Genomic DNA, 23044 nt, shown 5'->3' with positions numbered 1-23044 from the left:
TATAGGTCTTCCAAGACATTCCAGTTTGGGTATTTTTCTATGTATTTTCATTACATCTTGCACTTTCCCTAGCATTATTATTCCACATTATAATTACCTGTTTCCTTACCTGTTACCCCAGTTCCTAGATTTTAATGGATCATGTCTATTATGTTCACAGTTGAATTTCCATGCCTAGTGTATATTAAGCCTGGCATACATTAAGCATTTGATGAAAACTTGTTGAGTGAATAAATGCTTGCTCCAACCAAGTATGGGTTTGCCAAACTCCTGCAACTGAATATCCAGCTGCCCTTGAAAAAAATAACAGCTCTGTAAACCATTTTTACTTCTCCTTGACCTTGTATTATCTAGGCCCAAATCATCCTCTTACCAGTCTGAAATACTAGAGCTTTGACATAATCCTAAGACCTTGCTGATCAGGGCTGGGGAAAGTATGTGGGAATGTCAACCTTGATTTATAGCATCTATCCTATATCCTATGATTCCTCTGAAACTCTTCCCCTTCAACTCTTCTCTAAGGAACTGTGCAGTCATATCTTTATGCTGATTCAGAACTTTCTGGAAGCCAGCATTTCCTTGCTCCTCAGCTATGCCAGAAACAGTAGTTTGCACTACTAGTAAAGACAAGGGAAAGAAGACTCTTCCCCTGCCTCCCCTGTCCTTAATATAAGCTTTTTTCTCAAGATGGGAGAGGATCACAGACTCACAAGTGCTTCTGGGTCTCCTGAATAGATATCTGTGCATGGATGTGTTCCTGGGTCTGTCCCACACCCTTTGTACATGTTTGGTTGAAACAGGTAGGTGGACAAGACTAAAATGATATGGGCGTAATGAACCTCAATCAGATTTTATAATTTAAAGAGTATCTAGTCTTCCAAATTTTAATTTGGCTCCTTCCATGATAATCATAGGGGTCTAGGCTTATGACCCCCATGGACTAAGCCTAGCTCACAGACAGTTTTGTTTTGTTTGCATAGTATTGTCTTGAATAGTGTTCCTTAAAACTGTGCATTAATGGTCAGTTCTTCAAAATTAGATAATATATTTAAAAATTTGGATTTCTAGCTTCTCTTGAAAAAATTGAGAAGAATGGGCCCTGATTTCAGACATAATGACAATTATCTTTAGCTGAGTGGGGCTATCCTCTTTAAAGGAGCCTGTACTTTCAGGTTCACCACAAGCCTTATCACTTCCTATTCTTGTCTCCATGCACAGACCTGGCCAGTATTTATATCACCTCTTGGTTCCTTGAGTTTATGGTGGTCACGTTTTTTTTTGTGTTGTTGTTGTTTTTAAGATTTTATTTTTTATTTATTCATGAGAGACACAGAGCGAGAGAGAGACAGGCAGAGGGAGAAGCAGGCCCTATGCAGGGAGCCCGATGTGGGACTCAATTCCGGGTCTCCAGGATCATGCCCCGGGCTGCAGGCCGCGCTAAACCGCTGCGCCACCGGGGCTGCCCTATGGTGGTCACTTGAGTTTATGATTCCTAGTCCAAAGATCCCAAATCATCAAGTTTCTAACTTACTAAAAATAGGCAGTGTGTGATGTTACTCTAAAGACTACATCTAATCTACTTCCTTTCTTATTGTACATGTGACAGACTATGGACTAAGAACACTAAACTTCCCATAAGAAGCCCAGATTATGCATGAAGAGAAATAATACCAACTATAAGCATGGATGATCTATCTGGTGCCATATAGGGAACCATTAAAGATGATTTTTGGAAGATTTTTAGGGCAAAGGAAAATAAACATTTTATGTTAAGTAGAAAAATGCAGACTATATCATTACATATGATATAACTAACTTTACAAGAAAAAAGAACATATATATATGTTCTTTTATATATATATATATCAAAAATTCTGGAAGGAAGGAAATGTATTGAAGGTGGTAATCTCTGGCTAGTGGGATTGAAAACAATTTTTTAGTTTCTTAGGGCTTTTTAAAATGCATTCTTGAATTTTTAAATTTTCTTTTGAATATCTGTTACCTTTATAATAAGAGGTAATTAAAAAATTAAATGACATTATTTTAACAGCTAAGTATACCATTCTAATAATATTATGGAACTAGGGAAGATTTTTGGTCTGTGAGTATTTCAAATTACCCATTGTGTGTGTGTGTGTGTGTGTGCGTGTGTGCATATGTGTGTCTTTTTTAAAACAACATTGAAGGGCAGCCCGGGTGGCTAAGCGGTTTAGCGCCGCCTTCAGCCAAAGGTCTGATCCTGGAGACCTGAGATCGAGTCCCACATCGGGCTCCCTGCATGGAGCCTGCTTCTTCCTCTGCCTGTGTCTCTGCCTCTCTCTCTCTCTCTCTCTCTCTCTCTCTCCGTGTCTCTCACAAATAAATAAAATCTTAAAAAAAAAAAATAAAACAACATTGAAGGGAATATGGACCCCATTAATCAGAGCCTGAGGGATAGTTAGAGGATGGTTAAAAGAGAATATACTAATCACTTCCACTGCTAAGTGCCTTACTTCATAATTCTCCCTGTTCTACATTCCTGAACCTGTAAGAAATGAGCACTGAAGGTTCAAAGTGAAAAAATTGAGGACAGGACAGCTGGGGTGGCTCAGTGGTTTAGCGCGCTGCCTTCAGCCCAGGGCGTGATGCTGGAGACCTAGGATCGAGTCCCACGTCAGGCCCCCTGCATGGAGCCTGCTTCTCCCTCTGCCTGTGTCTCTGCCTCTCTCTCTCTCTCATAAATAAATAAATAAAATCTTAAAAAAATAATGAGGACATTAGGAATAGAAGAACTCACAGAAGCAAAAGGTTGAGAACAGAAATTGAGACTAAAGTGTAAAAAAGAGAAAGAATAAAAGGACAAATAGAGGATATTTAAAACATGGAGATATCGATGATTAAACAAAATACAGTTAAAATAAAAACAACAATTCCCTAGAAGCTTAAAAATTAAGTGTCCAATAAATAAAGCAGCAAAATATAGAGGGAAAAAATGCAAAAAGGCTCAGGAATAAAACAAATGCAACCATAAAAGAACTAAAGTTAACTATAATGATGCAGTTTAAAAAATGAGCAAAAGAAACTAAAAAAACAAAAAATAAAAAACCCTAAAACTTTGAAAGGGTAGACTAAAAGATTACAAAGGCATAAAAATAGTAAATAAAAAATTAAAATGATTTAAAAGAAAATAAAATGGCAAAATCAAGAAGCTTAAAAATTAAAAGAAGGTATAAGACAATTCAGAAGAAATGTGTAATGATAGAACTGTAATAGCCAACTTATATTAGAAGATTACTGGGTACCAGGGACTTTATATTAATTCATGTTATCCTTTCCCTCACTCCTCGAGGTCAATGCTATTATCTTCCTCCTCCCCTGAAGCAAGAAGAAAGCAAGGCACACCTGCAGGTGCTGCCTGGGAGAGGGTGGCTCTGGGGCTTGAACTCTTCACCGGGCTCCAGATCTTAGAGTCTTCCTGACCACTTGATCATACATACTATGACTAAGTTTAGATGAAATGGTGATCTTAGAGATAAATGCTGCTAAAACAATATTCCCTCTGAAATTGAAACGTATTTAAAATAAAATTCTGATGAAGAAAACAAGAGGAGGAAGAACACAAAGACCAAGACGATGGAACTAGCAATGTCTACTGTGGTGGAGTGAAACTTCGAGGCATGGGCACAGATGCGTGAGGTCAGAGGGCAGGGCCTGGGTAACATTCTGTACCCTTCCCCAGGAGACCATGCAGACTTGCACCATCTACCCAGAACACACACTCCCCTAGCCCCAAGAGGTCCATGCATCCAACACTGCTCTGACAGCAGTGTTAGCTGCTCAAACATTGTGAAGAAGGCTAACGTAGAGCTAACTTTACTTATTAAAGGGGATAGAAGGTTTGGGAATAAGTAGAAAGTTATAAAAAATTCTCATAGCTTTTCAGTTAAATCTTTCTTACAGAGGATTGTGATATTTGAGCCTCATGACTGTATACTTTGCTTTAAAAAAGGATCTTGAGGGCGGCCATGGTGGCTTAGTGGTTTAGCTCCGCCTTCAGATGAGGGTGTGATCCTGGATCCAGTCCCATGTGGGGCTCCCTGCATGGAGCCTGCTTCTCCCTCTGCCTGTCTCTCTGCCTCTCTCTCTTGTGTGTCTCTCATGAATAAACAAATAAAATCTTTAAAAAATATAAAAATAAAAAAGGATCTTGATTACTATTTTATTTTCCAAAGCATCTTTAGTAGATAAATGCTGTAAATATAAATCACAAACTTGCTGCAGTGTGTCTGTAGCACATTATTTTTTTAAGACTTCTTATTTAATGTATACCAAGTGGGCACATGGGAAAGCAAAGAAGTGGTTTTACCAAAAAAGAATTGTGGGAGAGGAGGATTTGATGGCAATATCAAATATTAAGTGCTATTTTCAACAAAATTTTAGATATAACTGGTGATGGGCATTAAGGAGGGCATAAAGGAGGTAATGCAATGAACACTGAGTGCTATGCTCAAATGAAGACTTATTGAAAACTACATCTGAAACTAATGATGTGCTATATGTTGGCAAATTGAACTTAAAAAATATATGAATAAGTAAATAAAAGTCAAATTCAATTGGTTCCTGAAACTCAATACCTCACACATAGTAGATATAAGCAACTTAATGGAAAAGTACTACTTAAGATAATGCAAACACTTAAATATGGGAATTTTATTAGAAAGCCTACACGGAATCTCAAAGAAATTACATGTCAATCTTTTAGAATTCCTTGCTTTTAAGCAAAAGCTTGACAAAATTTTACAGGAAACATAGATCAATTTGTCTTTTGTTTCAGCAGTTGCTATTATGCTTAAAATGCATATATGAATTACTATTCTCATTGCTTTAAAGTTCAAAATGTACTACAAAATACCATTGTAATCTACTTGGTCTTAAAATGTAAAAATTAATACAATAGTGTAAATGAGGGGAAAGGATGCTGTGCATTGCAGGTAACTTTTTTATGTTTACTTTTTTTTTTGAAATAAGGTAATATTGGACTTTCTGGTTAAAGACATTGAAATAAGGATTTTTCTGTCCCTATGTACATATTAAAACCAACTGCAAAAAAGAGGAGGATGAGAAATAACAAACTTTTCTTTGATGAGATTAGAAAATACTCCAAACTCTGGAATGAAAAATAAACACAAAACTGCTAAGTGCAGTAAACAGTGGGCAGACAGTGTTTAGTGCGCTCACATCCCAAGTAAGTGTGTGTGTGTGTGTGTGTGTGTGTGTGTGTGTGTGTGTGGTGGGCACAGGGGATGCCAAGAGGCAAACTTGTCTCTTCAGTCTCAAATAAAAAGTGCAGAGTGCAAGATTCTCATAGTTGGCAGCCTACATAGCGTGAGGTGCAGGGTTTGGTGTTTTATGAACCATGGAAGATTCCCTGAACTCTATTTAACTCCCAAGATTAGAGATGTAGGTGGAGGCTAAATGTTTAACTCAGGGTAGGATCTTATCTGGGATACCACATTACATTTAATTATCATGTCTCCTTAGACTCCTATTGGCTATGCCAGTTTCTCAGTTTTTCCTTGTTTTTGATGACCTTGACATATTTGGAGAGTTCTGGTTAGATATTTTGTAGAATGTTTCTCAGTTGAGAGTTGTCTTATGATTAGATTGAGGTTATAGGTTCTGAGGAAGAAGTGCCATTCTGATAATACTGTATCAAGGGTACATCAACATGGTTCATTACTGTTGATATTAATCTTGATAACCTGGCTGAGGTAATTGTCAATTTTTCCACTACAAAACTTCTCTTTTTCCTCCCTTTTCATAATGTATTCTTCAGAAGGAAATTGCTATCTTAAGGTGTAGTTGCCTCTCCTCAAAGGAAGAATCTACACAAATTATTTGGAATTTTTCTGCATGGATGACTTGTCTGTTCTCCATCCATCCATCCATCCATCCAGTCCATCAATTTATATCAATATGGACTCATGCTTATTTCATTTATACTTTAGGTTATGATTTAATACTATTTGTGTTGTAAAAATTGTTTCATCATTGGAACTCTTTCAATTGGCTCATGTCTTTTTGACATATCTCATCATTGTGGGGTTTTTATTTTTTAGCACTTTTTATTTTCTGGTATTACAGAGTACTCCAAGTTCTTTCGTAAATTTCTTAAGAGAATGGTAATAGAAAACAAAATCTAGGACAAGATGTGCTCATTGTTACTAAGATGTCAATGCTTCTAGGCCTTCTCAGGTATGGAATGAAGATATATGTGTGTGCCTGCTAACCCATACTTATATCTACATCTATATATTTCTCTATATATCCAGATGTATCTACATATTAAACTAGACATGAATTCATTCTGATGATTTCAACTACAATCCATTACCTTATGGATCATTCTAGACTTCTCTCCTTGCTTGTCTGTAATCTCCTACTTCAAAAGTTATACACCTGAATCCTACTATCTGCTTTTAATTTACTTAACTGTTCAATTCCAGTGTATGTGCATAGTGATTCCAGAATTGTTTATAGAACTCTAATGAATACAATTTTATCAGAGTATAGTGCTTCTGTGAAGCACCTTATTCCTTTAGTTTTAGAGAATCTACTCATTTTCAAAGTTACTTAGGTCAGTGTATTTTCCCTCATTCCCTTCAATGAGGTTGTTTCATATATTTATAATATAGTTAGATCATTTTGTTGTAGTCTGCATTTCATCGTGGGATCCCCTTATAATATAAATGACTATTTTAATTGTATAGTTTAAAAAATTAAAATATATGTATTTAATATCTTATTTATTTATTTGAGAGAGAAACAGAATGCATGAGCAAGGCGAGGGGCAAAGAATCTCAAGCAGACTCTGCACTGAGCACAGAGCTGGATGCAGGCTGGATCCCACAACCAAGATTGTGACCTGAGCCAAAACCAAGGGTCAAATGCCCAGCTGACTGAGCCACTCAGGCACCCCTTTAATTGTATATATCAAAGTTCAGTCTTTGTACTGTAAAATTTTATGGGTTTTGACAAATGCATGATGCCATGTGTTCACCAGTAGAATATCATACAGAACAGTTCTCTCATTAAAAAATCCCCTGTGCTTTACCTATTTAACCCTCTCTGTCAAGCTCCTGAACTCTTGGCAGCTACTGTTTTGTTTACTGTTTCTGTAGTTTAATAATGGAATCATACAGTGTGTAGCTTTTTCAGAATGTTTTCTTTCACTTTGCACTATGCACTTAAGATATGCACCCATGTCTTTATATGGCTCAATATCTCTTATAGCTTATTTTATCATTAAATAATATTCTGTATTTTATCACTGAATAATTATATCACAGTTCGTTTATCCATTTACCTATTGAAGGACATCTTGGTTGTATCCAGGTTTTGGCAGTTTGAATAAGGCTGCTATCATCATTTACATAAAGGTTTTTGTGTGGACATAAGTTTTTAAGTCAGATGGGAATATGAGTACTGGGATACCAAGGAGTGTGATTGTTGTATTATATGATAAGACTATGTTTACCTTTCTAAGAAACTGCCAAGCTGTCTTCCTAAGTGGTTGTAACATTTTGAATTGCCACCAGCAATGAATGAGTGCCCCCGTTGTTCCAATCCTCACCAGTAATTGATATTGTTAAATTTTGGAATTTTACCCATTCTCAGAGCTATGTAGTAGTATTTCCTTGTTGTTTTAGTTTTCACTTCCCTAATCACACTTGATGTTGAGCATCTTTTCATATGCTTATTTGCCATCTGTACATCTTCTTTGGTGAGATGTCTGTTCAGATCTTTTGCTCATTTTTTAATTGGGTAGTGTTTCCCTTTTCTTATCTTGCAGATTCTTTCTTGGGCCTTAGCTTGTTCTTTTTCTGGTTTCTTCTCTAAGTGAGGAAATGCCAACCAGGCCTGATATTTGTATTCAACTAGTGTAGGATTCCCTTGGCCCCCTTCACCATTCACCTAGGACTTGGAGGAATGTCTTTGGCTCTTAGAGGGCATGTGATTTATAGAGCTTACTAGTTACTTACCTGCTGTGTATCTGCTGGGCTGGAAAAGAACTTGTTTCTGATTTCTTGCCTGATTCTGTTGTATGTGAAGAGAAATTACTCTTGATAATTTGAACCCATCTGTGTTTTCCCCTTGTCTGACCTCATGTATGAGAAACCACCAGAATCTATCATTCCCATGGCTCCTCTGTCATTTCTACTCCTTCTTCCTATGGACAGCACACCCTAGGTGCAATCAATACACCTCGCTTAATTTTTACTCCTAGATGCACTGAATTACTTAGACTTTCAGTCTCTAAAACAGATGAAGAAAGAAAGTTACTGAAGCATGGGATGAAGGATATTTCATTGAATACTTTAGAAAACAGGTATCCCAGTACGAGTGTAATTGCTAGTTTTTGCAAATATCCTGCATCTCCAAGGACAGTGATGCAGTGGAAGAAAGAAAAATCTCACTAAGCATGACAACTCCCATTATTAATCTCTTAAAATGTGCCTGGCACTTTGCTGAACAATATTGTAAATGTAGGGATCCCTGGGTGGCTCAGCAGCTTAGTGCCTGCCTTTGGCCCAGGGCGTGATCCTGGAGTCCCAGGATTGAATCCCACATCGGGCTCCCTGCATGGAGCCTGCTTCTCCCTCTGCCTGGTCTCTGCCTCTCTCCCTCTGTGTCTCTCATGAATAAATAAAATCTTAAAAAAAAAAAGAAAAAAATATTGTAAATGTATTACTACATTTAATTCTTAATGCAACCCTCTAAGATAGGAATAACAGATAAGGGGATATAAAACTTAGGGAAATAGCTAAGGACACAATGCTAGTAAGTATCAGAGCTGGGATTAAAACTGAGGACATTCTGACCCCAAAACCCATGTTCCCAACTGATGTTTTCTTCCTTCTTATTGAGCCTTGCTCTTCTGGGTCAGGTCCACAGTAATGCTTCATTCACTCAGTGAGATTTCTCTTTAGAGTCTGGAAATAGTGGTTAATATTCATATTTCTGATTCTGTAATAATTTTATATTTTAATGATTAAGAAATTTGAATGAACTATGAGTTGCTCATGAATTGCCATTTTTATCCGTCTGTACAATTGACATTAGAAAAAATCAATTATAAAAACAGATTTCAATTCCTAAATTACAGTCCACATTTATGAACTACAGAGCACCTCACTGCTGTGCTTTATTTCAATAAAGATACTGTAAATATTTTCAATTGATATAGCACCTTTCATTTGAAAACTTTACTGTCTCTATGTCATTCATAAATCATCAAGCCATTTTGGGAAGCAGGAGAATTACTTAATACATGACCCTCATTAATTTGAAGTTGAATGTTGAATTCTCTGATATTTTAAAATCTTTCCATATTCATTAATAGAGAACAAAACAAAACAAAACAAAGCAGTGATTTTCCAAAACAGGAATGAGGCTTAAATGTCTGAATCCTTTTAAGTGGCTCCTCTTTTCTTCTATCTTATCTCCCAAAAACATTAAATAAATGTTTTTTGAAAAGTTAAAATAGGGCAGCTGGGGTGGCTCAGCAGTTTAGCCCCACCTTCGGCCCAGGGTGTGATCCTGGAGACCTGGGATCGAGTCCCACATCGGGCTCCCTGCATGGAGCTTGCTTCTCCCTCTGCCTGTGTCTCTGCCTCTCTCTGTGTGTCTTTCATGAATAAATAAATAAAATCTAAAAAAAAAAAAAAAAAGAAAAGTTAAAATAAATATATCACTTGGATTTCTGGGATAGAGTGTTGACTTTGGCCAACATAGCATATTATGTTATTCCTATTGTTATTTTAGTATAGGACTTCTCTTCTTATACCTAGATCATTGCAATAATCTTCTAATGGGTCTACCTATCTATGCTGTCTTTTCATATGTGCATTGTTGTGTTGTTAATTTCACTAATCACAGCTGGTGGGGGGGGGGTCTCTTTCACATTCTGAAGGGGAAACACAGATCTAATCTCACATCCCATGGAGACTGCCTATCATTTGAAGTCAAGACAGCCCTGGATTAGAATTCTGTCTGCTTCACTGAATTAAACCTAAGCAAGGTAATTTAACCGAGCTAAGCTTTAATTTCTTATTCTTTGAGGAAACCTTGAAAGGTTGCTGAAAAATTCAATGAGATTTTTTTTTTTTAAATTAGTTTCATTTCCTTATCCACAACTGGCTTCTACAGAACATTACAGCTTTGTTTCCCAAACTACTAGCTGCATTAGCTACCATTTTTCAAACAAGTTTTGTCTCTTCCTGGTTCTTATTCTATCATGTGTTTTCTCAGACTGGAATACACTTGACTCTATAGTTTCGTCTGCTGAAGGTATCTGTTCTTTCCTTGTCCAGTCTAGCTGCTAACATGGAGGATCTTCTTCTGGTGGCTTAGCACCATCATTTCCTAAGCTTGATGAAACTAATTTAAAAAAAAAAAAAAAAAGCTAAGATCCTGGACAGAGCAGGCCATAAAAGAATACACTCCTCATCCTAGTGATATATGTGTGGTAACTTACAGGTATTCAGCCTATTAAGCCATAGACTTATCTGAACACCCACCAAATTTCTCCAGTATGCAAAATTGGGATTCTGTATTGGTTTTTTAACAGCACTGTAATTGTTCCTAAATGTTGGGAATGCCATCTTAGCCCTGGGCTCCAGTACTCTTGACTGGGATCCTGATGCTTCTTAATTCTTGATAGCTCTGGAGGAATGTCACTATCTCTCGTTGGCATCTTCATCTGCAAAAATCAACCCACACATGATATCACACCTAACTTATCTAGTTATCTAGGTATCCTCACTTGAGAAACTCATTCTACAAACTACATTCAGGAGTGGATCACAATTCTGGTATCTACCATGCCTCTTTGGACATTACAATTTTGACTTCTGGCTTCACAGAAACAAACTTTACAGCCAACCTATTTTTTTTTTTTTTTTTTTTGCCTTTCCAGGTATTCCTAATTATTCTCTGTCTTGTCACTGAGAATTGAGATCCTAGTTTGCTTCATAGCTATAGTCAGAAACAACTCATCAATGAAAGCTAGCTCAAATGCTTCTAGAACTCTCCTTCCACCCTGATATTCATATATGAGCCCTAAGCTCCTTCATTCAACAAATATTTATTGAGCATCTAGTATGTGCCAGACACTTAGGATTCAGCAGAGAAAAAAAAAAAAGAAAGCACAGTACCTCTGTCTTCATTGAGTTTTGTTTACATGACTTGTTGATTTTCAGATTGCCTTTTTATTAGTTATTTGTAAATATTATAATAGAAGAGCAGAAGCCAAATTATTTTGTCTAACCCCACCTGTAGTGGGTTGATTGGTAGACCTCCGAATGTATGTCCATGGTCTTAACCCCCAGAACCTATGAATGCGACCCTATTGGGAAGGGTCTTTGCAGATGTAATTAAGTTAAAGATCTGGAGTTAAAATCATCCTGGATTATCTGGATGGTCCCTAGAGCCAATGAAAAGTATCTTTATAAGAGACAGAAGAGAAGACACAGACACAGAGAAGGGGATCTTGTGAAGATGGAAGCAAAGATGGGAATAAGGTAGCCACAAGGCAAGGAATACCTGGAGCCACCAGATCTTCCTGGGAGAGGCAAGGAAAGATTCTTTCTTAGAGCCTTTGGAAGGAGTGCAGCCCTGCTGACACCTTGATTTCATATTTCTGGCCTTCTGAACTGTGATAGAATAAAAATTCTACTGTCCTAGGCCCCCATTTGTGATAATAGTTACAAAAGCCACAGGAAACCAATATATCAGCAAACTTTGCAGTTGACCAGGGCTAGTTAAGATCCTTAGAATTCATAAATACTAAAAAGATTATAGTCTCCTTTCTTCCATCCCTAGGTTGCAACACACAATTTAAAATAAAATAAATTAAAAATAGTAAAACCCAAATATGCATGCTGAAATTAAAATAGTTCCCTTTCAGCTTTTACAATTATAAAATTCTGTAGAGTTCATAAGGTATGATTTGTTCTTTTGTTTTTGTTATCAGCATAAGAGAAATAATAAGCCACCCTATAGGGTTATTGTGGGGATAAAATGATACAACATGTGAAAATGCCTTACATCATGCCCATTACTTAGTAAATGTGCTTCTGTATATTTTAGGACTGGTAATAAAGTAGTGGCAAGGGTATAATGAAGACTTGAGACATACTTTGATTTGTTTCTTGGCTCTCTCTGCTGACTCAGAGGTTCTAGATCTGTGCATTAGAAACGTGAGATAATTGTCCAGATAATTTGAATTCACATAGCCCTCCAGATCATTGTTCAGAAATCATTCTACCATCTAGCTGGCACTTAGTGCATCTGAAAGCTCTTCATTTTTGTACCGTGGTTTTTCCACTCACCAAATTAGGTCATTTGTGACTTTGTCATTGGGATCGTAGGGCCATGAGGCAAGATGTAGTTGCTGTTACTCCCAAGAAACAGATGGTAATATGTTAATTAACTGGAATTAAAATAAAAACTTTAAAAAAGAAACAAATGGTAAAATAATTTTCCTTGAGAGGATTAGAGGAAAGTAAGCAAGAACTTTCTCCTTGAGATGTTTCCAGGATTGTAAGTGGCTGATTGAGTGGCTGTGAGCCATGTGTGGGCCTTAGCATTTCTTCCAAATGAGAGTGAAAATAACAGAATTTTGGGAGGAAATTTTTCACACTGTCAATTATATCTTACCTCCTGGAGAGAATAACCAGATAGACTCCATTGACAATATGTAAAAGAAGCATTTAAGTGCCATTGTGTTGTCCCTAGAGCTTTAGTCCCTCATAATACTTCCTCAAGACTATAAAAACATCTTCAAAAATTATTTTACCTTTTTGTTAATTAAAAGAATGTTTTGACCTTTTTCAAAGAGCTGCTCCCTAGAATATTCCTTTTAGCTGAAGTCATACTTTACTCTGGCCTTCCAAACAACCTAATTTCTATGCAAACAGGTTTCCTCATACTCATTTGAAAGTTGGGAAAATAACAGGGTTTTTTTGAGCCACAAAGTTATTTTCTGGATTGACTTCCAACTGAATTAGATCAAACAGACTGGGACTGTGATCACTAACAGGCATTCACATATCTGCTTTATCCCTAGGCAAATGCTATACATTTTTTATGTACTCTAACAAATTTTTGGTGTTCAATTTTCTGTATTCTAAGTTAAGCATAAGCTCAGTCTCAGTAGAACTTAGTAGCTACTATAATCATGATGTATACTTGTTATTTATAGCAAGTGTCTGTTCTGATTGACTGGTGCCCATTTTAGATATTTGGAATATCACCCTTGTTAAACAGCCATCATTTAAGACTGATATGTGGAATAAGTGCTTATAAAATACATAAAGTATTTGGAAAGTACCACAATGTTTGGGAAACATTTATTTCCTATAATGTGGTGAATCAAATCTCAGTCTTTGGAAGAATGGGAAAACTAGTGGGCAGTATTATGCCGTATAATCATGCATGTTTGTTCCTCCATTTAGTTTAGATGATAGTTATTGGGAGAGAAAATCTGGCATGGGCCTTGAGCTTCCTTTTACATTCTTGCTGGGTATACCAAGAAGGCAAGGCTTTTCCCACTCTTTAACAGACCATTTATCAGAGTTGAGTTTGCAGCAAGGAATCTTGAGAGATGAGGTACCATATTCCCCAAAGTCAAGGCTGGCTTACTGCTGTTTACTACAAAAGTGGTGAATCCCCAAGCTTAGCATTTCTGTCTTCTAAATGCAAGCCATTTTGTTTGCAGGCATCCATCATGAGCCCTTTGAGTTGCCCTCATGAAACTTGGGAGCATGAGGACCTGAAGCAAGTAGCCATGAAGCTTGCCACTACTTTTACTGTGAGTAACAGAGTTCTTTGTTTCCAACTCAGGGACCTCATGCATCCAAGAAATAGTAACATGCTCATTTGTTAGTAAGTAGGGTAAAATTTTAAGATCCCACACTGTTCCTAGTACCCTGGATATATTTCTATTTCTACCCATGAAACAGGTCCTATAAGGTATATCATTTCAAGCAATTTGTGACCATTATCAGTATAGAATCTTGGGTTTTGTTCTGTGTCCTCTAATAAGTGAATAATCTTGAGTAACTTTTTATTCCTCTGGGACTCTTTCTTCATCTATAAAATTAGAAGGTTCAACTAGATCAGTATTTTTCAAATATCCTCTAGAGAATCCATGGCCAATCATTTTGAGGACCCTGTCATGTGCCCCTTAGTGAGGCTGTTGGATAGTCAGAGGCAGGGATATGGTTGTGTTGACTGGCCTTGGCTTCTACCTTCAATAGGGCCACTGCTATGCTGTACTTGCTGTCCATTGTCAGTACCTTTCACATTTCCCTGAGCCACCATTTCCTTTGTTGTTCTCCCCATACTTCTAAACTTTCCCATTTCCTGTTTCTCAAGCAGAAAAATGCAGACAATCAGAATTTTCCCTCTTGATCTCTTGACCACTAACTGTTTTCTGGGTACTACTAAGGAAAGAAGAGAAGAGTAGGTTCTCCGCTCTCAAATTCCTTCACCTACCTGCAATTGAATCAGTCTTTCTAGGGTTTGACTGCTGGCAAGGCACATGGCCCTGTCTCAGGGACTCTTGCTTTCCAAGACCATGGGATATTTCACTTAAACAGAAAAGCTGGCTCTTGCTGGGATGATCAACTGTATTGATTTTCCTGTGACTGAGGGTGTTCTTAGAAGATGAGATTTTCATTTTTTAAACCAGGATAGTCCTGGGCAAACCAGGCAAGTTGGTTGCCCTAATAAACCTCTAGAACTTTATGGTATAAGTTTATATCATAAGATCCTCAAAAAACTGGGGTTTTTAAGCTCAAAAGTCAAGATTTGGACTTTTTCCCTGGATTTTTCTCTAACATTCATATCCCAAGGAAGAAAAGAAAATAGTGGGGAATGTTGGCTAACATAAAAAGTATTATTCTCTTTAATAATTTATAGACTAAAGTGGTTTTATTATGATTTTTTGTAATGAATTCCCAGGTAGTTGGGCTGAAAATATTCATGAAAGTGCTTAGAGTAAAACCTGATATAGAAAAGAATAAAGACAGTAAGAGAAAGAATGTATATATACATTGTAAAAAGCAACTGTTAGGAAATAAAATTAAATATGAATAATAGTGGTTAATTCTGGGTTTTAATTTTTTAATATATATACTTCTTTGTGTTTCTAATTTATTATACATAAATGTTACTTTTATAATTGGAAAATCTTCATTAAACAAAGTTTAAAAAATGAGAAAGAAGAAAAGATATGTCAAGGCCAGAGTGTCGAAGACTATGTCATGAAGGGTTAGGATTCCATGCTAGAGACAATGGGAATCCATTGGTGATTTTTAAACAAGAAAATAACTTATACTGGATTAGAGAGAATTCAAGATTAGATTTTCAAAGGATCCTGGTGATACCTAGGGAGGTAGTGTCCTGACTGAGATATTTGGATAGAAACAGTGGTCTTTTGCTTTCAAAATCAAAAATAGAAGGACAGGCCTTCAGACAGGTTACTTGAGATTCACTTGAGGCAGAAGACCCAGCTCAGTGCCTGCCAAATAATTTCAGTTAGGTGAGCACTTCTTTCTCCTACTTAAGGGAGCTGCCCTTTTCTTCATCAAAATCATTTAAAGGTCAGCTAGAGCACTTGTTGAATTTGTCAATCTCCACTGCCTCTGAATTCCTGGTAATCTGTAGGTTTCTGTGTTGAGTGACCTTCTTTCTAAAGACAGAATTTTATGACTTTGATTTCATGTAATTAGTTGTACTCATTTGCAGTGATATGCTACTATAATGCAATGAGAAATTATGCAAATAAGCATGGGATTTTTTTTTCTTTGTCTTTCTTTCTTTCATTATGTACATATCTTGGAGTTTGGGATATTATGTACCAAAAAGAGAATTTGAGTAAAAAAAATATAAAGGGACTTCATCAAAAAGTGTTCATAGGGGCACCTGAGTGACTCAGTCAGTTAGGTATCTGCTTTTGGCTCAGGTCTTGATCTCAGGGTCCTGGGGTTGAGCCCAAAGTCAGGCTTTCTGCTGAGCAGAGAGCCTGTTTCTCCCTGATACTGCTCTCTGTCAGTATCTCTGTCTCTCTGTCGAATAAATAAATAAAATCTTTTCAAAAGTGTTCATTGCTACATTAATTAATGTGACTCAATACCATAATATGAGGGTATTATGAATCAGGCTAAGAAGTGCTACTTAGTTCTCTCTGGTATCATTTAGGCATGAGATTTCAGGGATTTAAGGTATGTGCTAAGATAACATGCTTTTGACAACTCTATGAATCTGTGAATCACCAGGTTTTTCTGAGAGTATCACTGGCTTCCATCTGCAGAGTTTAAGGTACATCACTGTATTGCATGGCTCTTTGCTGTTCTGCATTTTCAACAAGCAATGTCCAAAAGGAATTTCCCGTCTGCTGCTTGCATATCATGTTGTTGTCATCTTACTAAAACATGAAATGATTTAAGCTTCACAGCTGTTATTGTTTTCAATGGAGCAGCTGCCCCACACTTTCAGGCACAATGCCAGGTGCACAAAGAGGCTATCTATGCAAATTACAGTGAGAAATTGAGTGATAATCTGGTGGATTTGATCATTATAGACAACCAGTATAAATAATTCAGATGCAAATAATGCAAAGTTATTGTCACTGGCCAGAGTGATGCAGTAAATTGATGCTTTTTTTTTTTTTTTTAGATTTAAATGCTTTTATTTACATATGTGGTAAATACTGTCCCCTACTAAAAAACAATGACATTGCCTTTCAATCGGTCAAACTTATTTAAAAAATTAATGTATTTCTTTTCTATATCATGTGTGGACATGGTACAGGATGCAGGATGTAAACATCAATTTAATAGACATTATTAAATAATTTTGCATATATGCACAATCTTGGCTAAATGGTTAAAATTACAGGTGAGCATTCAATGTGGGCACATGGATATTTCATGTACACCAATGTGTTTAACAGAAAATGTGTCTGCACTGGTTTCTGGAAACATCTTGGTTTCTGTGAATCTTTAAATACCCAATTCCAAATCTTCCAGCTCCTGGAGAAGGGCTTTCTCTTTTTGAATTTTCTCCAACTGATTTTTTTCTAGCTGGTTTATGTGATTTCGAACTTAGCCTAAGTGATCTACCTAACTAAATTCTCAAAAGGGTAATGTATGAACCCAAATGCCAGTTTAGAAATTTATAATGGGAACCACATTTCTTTTTTTTTTAATTTTTTTATTTATTTATGATAGTCACAAAGAGAGAGAGAGAGAGAGGCAGAGACACAGGCAGAGGGAGAAGCAGGCTCCATGCACTGGGAGCCCGATGTGGGATTCGATCCTGGGTCTCCAGGATCGCGCCCTGGGCCAAAAGCAGGTGCCAAACCGCTGTGCCACCCAGGGATCCCAGGAACCACGTTTCTTGCTGGTAGATTCTCTCTTGGTAGGAAGATCTATGTGTGAAACTATGTACTATAATCAGAAAATTTGCTTATAATTATATTATTGACAATGACAATCAGTTATTATAATGGACAGTGATCCCAGTTATGGAAGTAAAACTGCCCAGTGATAGATCCAGGTTTTGAATCCAGAAAACATGAGCACGGAGCCACTTAAGCATTATAGCATGTTGTCTGGAACATTTTTCTTTATTAGTTTTAGTCTTCCCGAATTCTATTTTATGCACTTATTTTTTTAATTTAAATTGAATTAATTAACATATAGTGTATTATTAGTTTCAGAGGTAGAGTTCAGTGATTCATCAGTTGTATATAATGCCTCGTGCCCATTTTATCATATGCCCTCCTTAATGCCCATTACTCAGTTACCCTAGCCCCAAGCCCTTCTCCCCACCATATTTTACAGACTTCTATTGCCTTGAGTGTTTTCTAAATCTGCATCCCAGATTTATACATATTTACAAAATCCTGAATCATGTCTTCAAATGGCAATTTACTTGGATTTTTTCCATGTTTCAATTCTCAGATATTAAGCTGCTCATAAATTTTGAAGGCTCTTTACTTTGGGCCCTCCAATATGAGGGTTTTGGAAAACAATCAGTAAAGACTGTAGTCACTTGGTGGAGACAGACATCACTATGGGCTAGAATATGAATGAGTGGGAACATGATCTGGACCTTTAAAACTGGCATTCTGAAATGCAGGAAGAGAGCCCCAGAGACCATGACAAAATTTATTTGCCTGGGTGAAAAGTTAATGCTGCAGAGATACCCAGATGAAGTTAAAAGTATGTGTTGGGGCCAGATTCTTAAATGCCAGGATAGTAAGCATGAATGTTTTTTAGCAAGTACTAGGCACCCTTGAGAGCTTTGGTTTAGAGGAATGACATGATCAATCCAGGGCTTGACAGAAAAATAAATTAAACCTCATTTAATAGAAAGGAGAGATGGAAAACAGAGCCGAGAGAACAGATAGGAGGCTAAAATAGTAGTCCAAATGGAAATAAAAACAAAATGGGCCCCAAGGAAGGTAATAGAGACTGTATTAGTTTCCTTTTGCTGCTGTAACAAATTAGCACAAATTTAGTGGCTTAAACCAACACAAATTTATTCTCTTAACAGTACTGGAGTTCAGAAGTCTAAAATAAAAGTGCTTGCAAGACAGTATTTCTTCTGCACACTTCAAAGGGAAACCTGCCTCCTTGTCTTTTCCAGCTATAAGAGGCCATATGATTCCTGGGCTCATGGCCTCTTCTTCCATCTTCCAAGCATGTTGCTCCAACCTCTGCTCACTTTGTTCCATATCCTCCTGCACTGAATCTTTCTTCCTTCTCATGAGGACCCTTGTGATTCTGTTGGGCCTACCTGTATAATCTGGGATCCTCTCCCCTTCTCAGGATTCTTAATTTTTTTTTAAAGATGTTTAGGGCATCTTTTTAAAAAAATATTTTATGTATTTATTCATGAGAGACACACAGCGAGAGGCAGAGACAGGTGGAAGGAGAGGCAGGCTCCTCGTGGGGAGCCCAATGCGGAACTCGATCCCAGGACCATGGGATCATGCCACTGAGCCACTCAGGAATCCCTTAGGATCCTTAATTTAATCAGATGTACAAAGTATTTTATAACATGCAAAGTAACATTCACAGGTTCTGAGGATTGAGATATGGACATTTTGACAGGGAGGCACATTATACAGCCTACAACAGAGATAGAAAAATATGCAAGTCTGGCTCCTGTCTCAGACTACTCCCCCCTCAAAGACATTGAATTCCAAAAGAATATGATTACTTCTATCCAAACACACCTTCCTTTCTGCTTGTTAGCTGCTTGTAATTCTGCTCTTTTCTTCGCATAGAATACCTTTCCTCAATATCAGTGGCCTCAAATCCTAGCTCAGATGCTTCTATCTTCCAGAATCCTTCTGCTACCCACTTCATTCTCTCCTTTTCATCCATGTGTTGAGGAAGAATTCTCACTTTCCTTTTTCTTACATTTGTATTTTATTTGCTCTTTTTTTGAATGAAAAACTTTTATTTTGAAATAATTTCAGCCTTGCAAAAATAGCGCAAAGAATTCTGTACACCATTCATTTAGCTTCCCCAAATCTTAATGACTTAAATAGTTATAGCATAATGATCAGAGCCAGAAAATTGGATTGATATACTACCATTAACTAATCCATACCCTTTTTTGAGATTCCAGCAGTTATCCTAGTAATGTCCTTTATCTGGTCCTTCATCTGGCATGCTCCTTTAATTTTCTTCAGAGACAGTTCCCCAGTCTGTTTTTCATGACCTCGAGACTTTTGAAAGAGTCTAACAGTTATTTTGTAGAATGCCTCTTTTTCTGGGTTTATCTGATATTTGCTTATGATTTTATTCAGGCTATATATTTATATATAGCAAGAATATCACAAAGGTAAAGTGCCCTTCTCAGCGCATCATTATCAAGAGGTAAATGATATCAGTATGTCTCATTACTGGTGATGTTTAATTACTAGTTTAGAATGCTGTCTGCCAGCTTGCCTATTGCTCTTGACACATTTAGCCTTATATTCTATATATTTTTGTCCTGGCGTTTTCAGACTTGGGAGGATCAAAAACTGATTTGTCAATAACACTAAAAGTAACATAGTATCAAGTAATACACACTAAGAACTTATTGTATGCTGGGAACTACATACATTAGTTTGCTTACTCCTCAAACTACCTCTATAAAGTAGACACTTTATCAACTCTGCTTTACCTGGAGAAGACTGACAGATAACTACCTTGAGATGAAGGAATACAATTTGCTTATTTTTTTATGCCACAGAGAACCTAGCACAATGGTTTGCATAAGATAAGGAGACAGTAAATGTTTGCAAAATTAACTTAAACCTGAAACTAAATGGAAGACAGAGCGTTCAGGTTGTGTAATTAATTATGTATGTCGACAAAGGAGAAGTAATCATGGATAATTATTAAGTACAGAATTTTGGGAAGAAGAATATAAAAAGGCAATAATTTATTTTCAAATGGGCAAAGCTAAGAAAGAAAATGAAATTACTGTTCTCCAGAGTGGGTTCAGAGCAAAGACTTGGTGAAAGAATCACATTTAGAGGGTATTTGGCAGAAGACAATTCAGAAAAGGAGAAAGGGAGTTAAATGTAAATAGAGTAGAAGAAACAAGATAGTATATAGAGTGATAGCAAGCCGATTTTTAAAAGTGGGTGAAGAAAATTAAATGAGGGTATGCATAGGGGCATTATTAAATACCAGTGGATATTTGGGGGAAACTGTGAAAAATACATTTATATGTATAATACATGTAAAAAACATTTTACAAAGTTGTTGAAGTTTTTTGTTTTATTCTAATTTAGCCAACACACAGTTATCTATAGTAAGGGAAAAAAGAAAAATGTTAAGGTAAACAGAAGAGTGGATAAACTCCATGTAGAATTGACTATAAAGCCCATTGTATACGATTTCTGAGGCAGCACATTTCCCTTTCAATGTTTGCTAGATTTATATGAAGAATAGCTCTTATTTCTTAACACAAAATGTGAGTGGTGAAAAAGAAAGAGAACTGGTGTTTGAAAAGTGGTTGCGTGTTTATATTTGTGGGCTTATTATAAATATAAAAGTGTTTCACATTGTTCGAAATGTAAACTTGTTCTGGCTTTATCTATCTTCAGATTTACAACAAAGAGATCAGATCATTGGACCAGAACTCAGGTCTGGTTTCTATTCTTAGCTTCACCACTAACTTACTGGATAGTGAAACAGGAAAACTTTCAGGGTCTGTATGCCTTGGTTTTCTCACCTCAAAATTAAGAGACTGGCTAGATGATCTCAATTATGCCCGCAAACTAAAACACTATAGACGGTTCTATTGTTTTGGGGATGCTAGCTAAATAACTAAATAATAATTTCATACAAATTTGATTTACTGAATTATTTGACATGTGATTGCTTCCTTAAAGGCAGATTTGCTGGAGAAAAATATAAGTGGAGAGATTCATTGCCAGTGCTCATAACATGGTAATTGTGGAATTAACAGTTATAAGAATAGCTTTTTATTTAAAACGGGCTTGGTATTTTCCATTTGTTTGGGGTTTTCTTGGGAATATAGAGGATGGCCCTTGCCAATTAGTTCTCACTCCCGGAGTCCCTGGATGAGCTGCTTCTGTGTGAGAGATTGGTCCTTAAAGTCCAAGGCAGCTGGGAAGAAGGATATTGAAGCTGAGTGCCCAGCAGTCTTTCAAAGGGGACAGATGGAGACCCGTAACTAAAGATGGGAGGATCCTAACAAAGGAATGAAATTAATTTGGATGGGACCCCTGGAGACTGGATAGAGTTAAATAGTCTAACAGTAGGAGGCTTATTTTGCAGCCAGAAGTAGTTTTCTTCTGAAAGAAGAGTCTTTTACACTGGGAAACATTCTTTCTTCTTCCATGGCAATCTCTGTTTGGAGTCTTTATTCTTAACCTTCCCCCTCCTCAATTTTGTCTTTCTTTACTCCCGCCTTCACTCTCTCTCTTCCTTTCTTTTTAACACATCCTTTCATGATTAGATTAATTTGTTTACGCAGAGAAGGGGGTGAATGAGAGTTTGCATACCGGTAAGAACAGGCTTCCTTTCCCAGTGCACAGCGGCCTGAGAACATTGAACTCTCCTTTCTGCCTGGTGGAGTCTGTCCGTAACAAAAGATGACATCTCATCTTAAAAAAAAGGGAAAGCTTCCAAGATCTTTTAAAATTCTAACTAATAAAAATCCTGTTGCAGTGAGGAGAGGGGAGTGTGTGCGTGCGTGCGTGTGTGCGTGCATGTGTGTGTGTGTGTGTGTGTGTACTGACCCACAGTTCTGAGACTGTCATGGGCAGTCTCTGCAGAGGAGCCAGACAATAATAAGGCTCTGCTAAGGACTGATGCCAAGGTGATGGAAGGTGGGAGGAAGCACGCAGGAGCTCTGGTATGGCCAAGACATTATCTTGAAGTAGGGGAGGTAGCCTGAATGGAATATGTTTCTCAAATAGTGTCATTTTGATACTGTCAAGTTCATTTCCCCAGGAAGTGGGAGTCTGGAGTAAGGGTCTAAAAATCTCAATTCTCACCTAAGTTCTGTTCCGTATTGGTGTTTAGCCCTCAGCAAGCTAGTTAACCTCTCTGAGTCTGAGTTTCCTCAAATGAAATTGGCATAGTCATATTTCTCATTTTTTTTGGAAAGGCATAAAATAGATCATTTCTGTGCTTGTGCTTAGAGAGCTGTGTGATATTAAATACAACTTTGAGCATTCAATTGCCATAGGTAAAATGGGAATAATGATACTTAGAGGGTTTTATGAGACTTTAATGAGATAACAGAGCCTGATATAGGAAAATGCTCAATACTTACTTGTTCATTCCCGTTCCCTTACTTTCCCTTGGGTGTTGGCTATCTTGGATATTTGGGACACAATAATAAATTAGTTTCTATTACTGACTTTAGATACTAGCTTAAAACCATAGTTAAGGGTTTGAACTTGCTGAAAATCACATAATGCATTCCAAAGTAAAATGGAAGAGCATTTAATTGG

At 37.0% G+C, this 23044-nt stretch overlaps 1 long non-coding RNA gene across 1 annotated transcript in view; it reads right to left on the bottom strand.

The window, feature by feature from the left end:
• Positions 1-23044, bottom strand: part of LOC119874206 — a 165543-nt gene that overhangs the window by 42544 nt on the left and 99955 nt on the right. The gene's annotated exons all lie outside the window — the stretch shown is intronic.

Source organism: Canis lupus, chromosome 12, assembly GCF_011100685.1.
Source record: "Canis lupus familiaris isolate Mischka breed German Shepherd chromosome 12, alternate assembly UU_Cfam_GSD_1.0, whole genome shotgun sequence".
Taxonomy (NCBI): Eukaryota; Metazoa; Chordata; class Mammalia; order Carnivora; family Canidae; genus Canis; species Canis lupus.
This window is presented reverse-complemented; position numbering and strand designations above follow the sequence as displayed.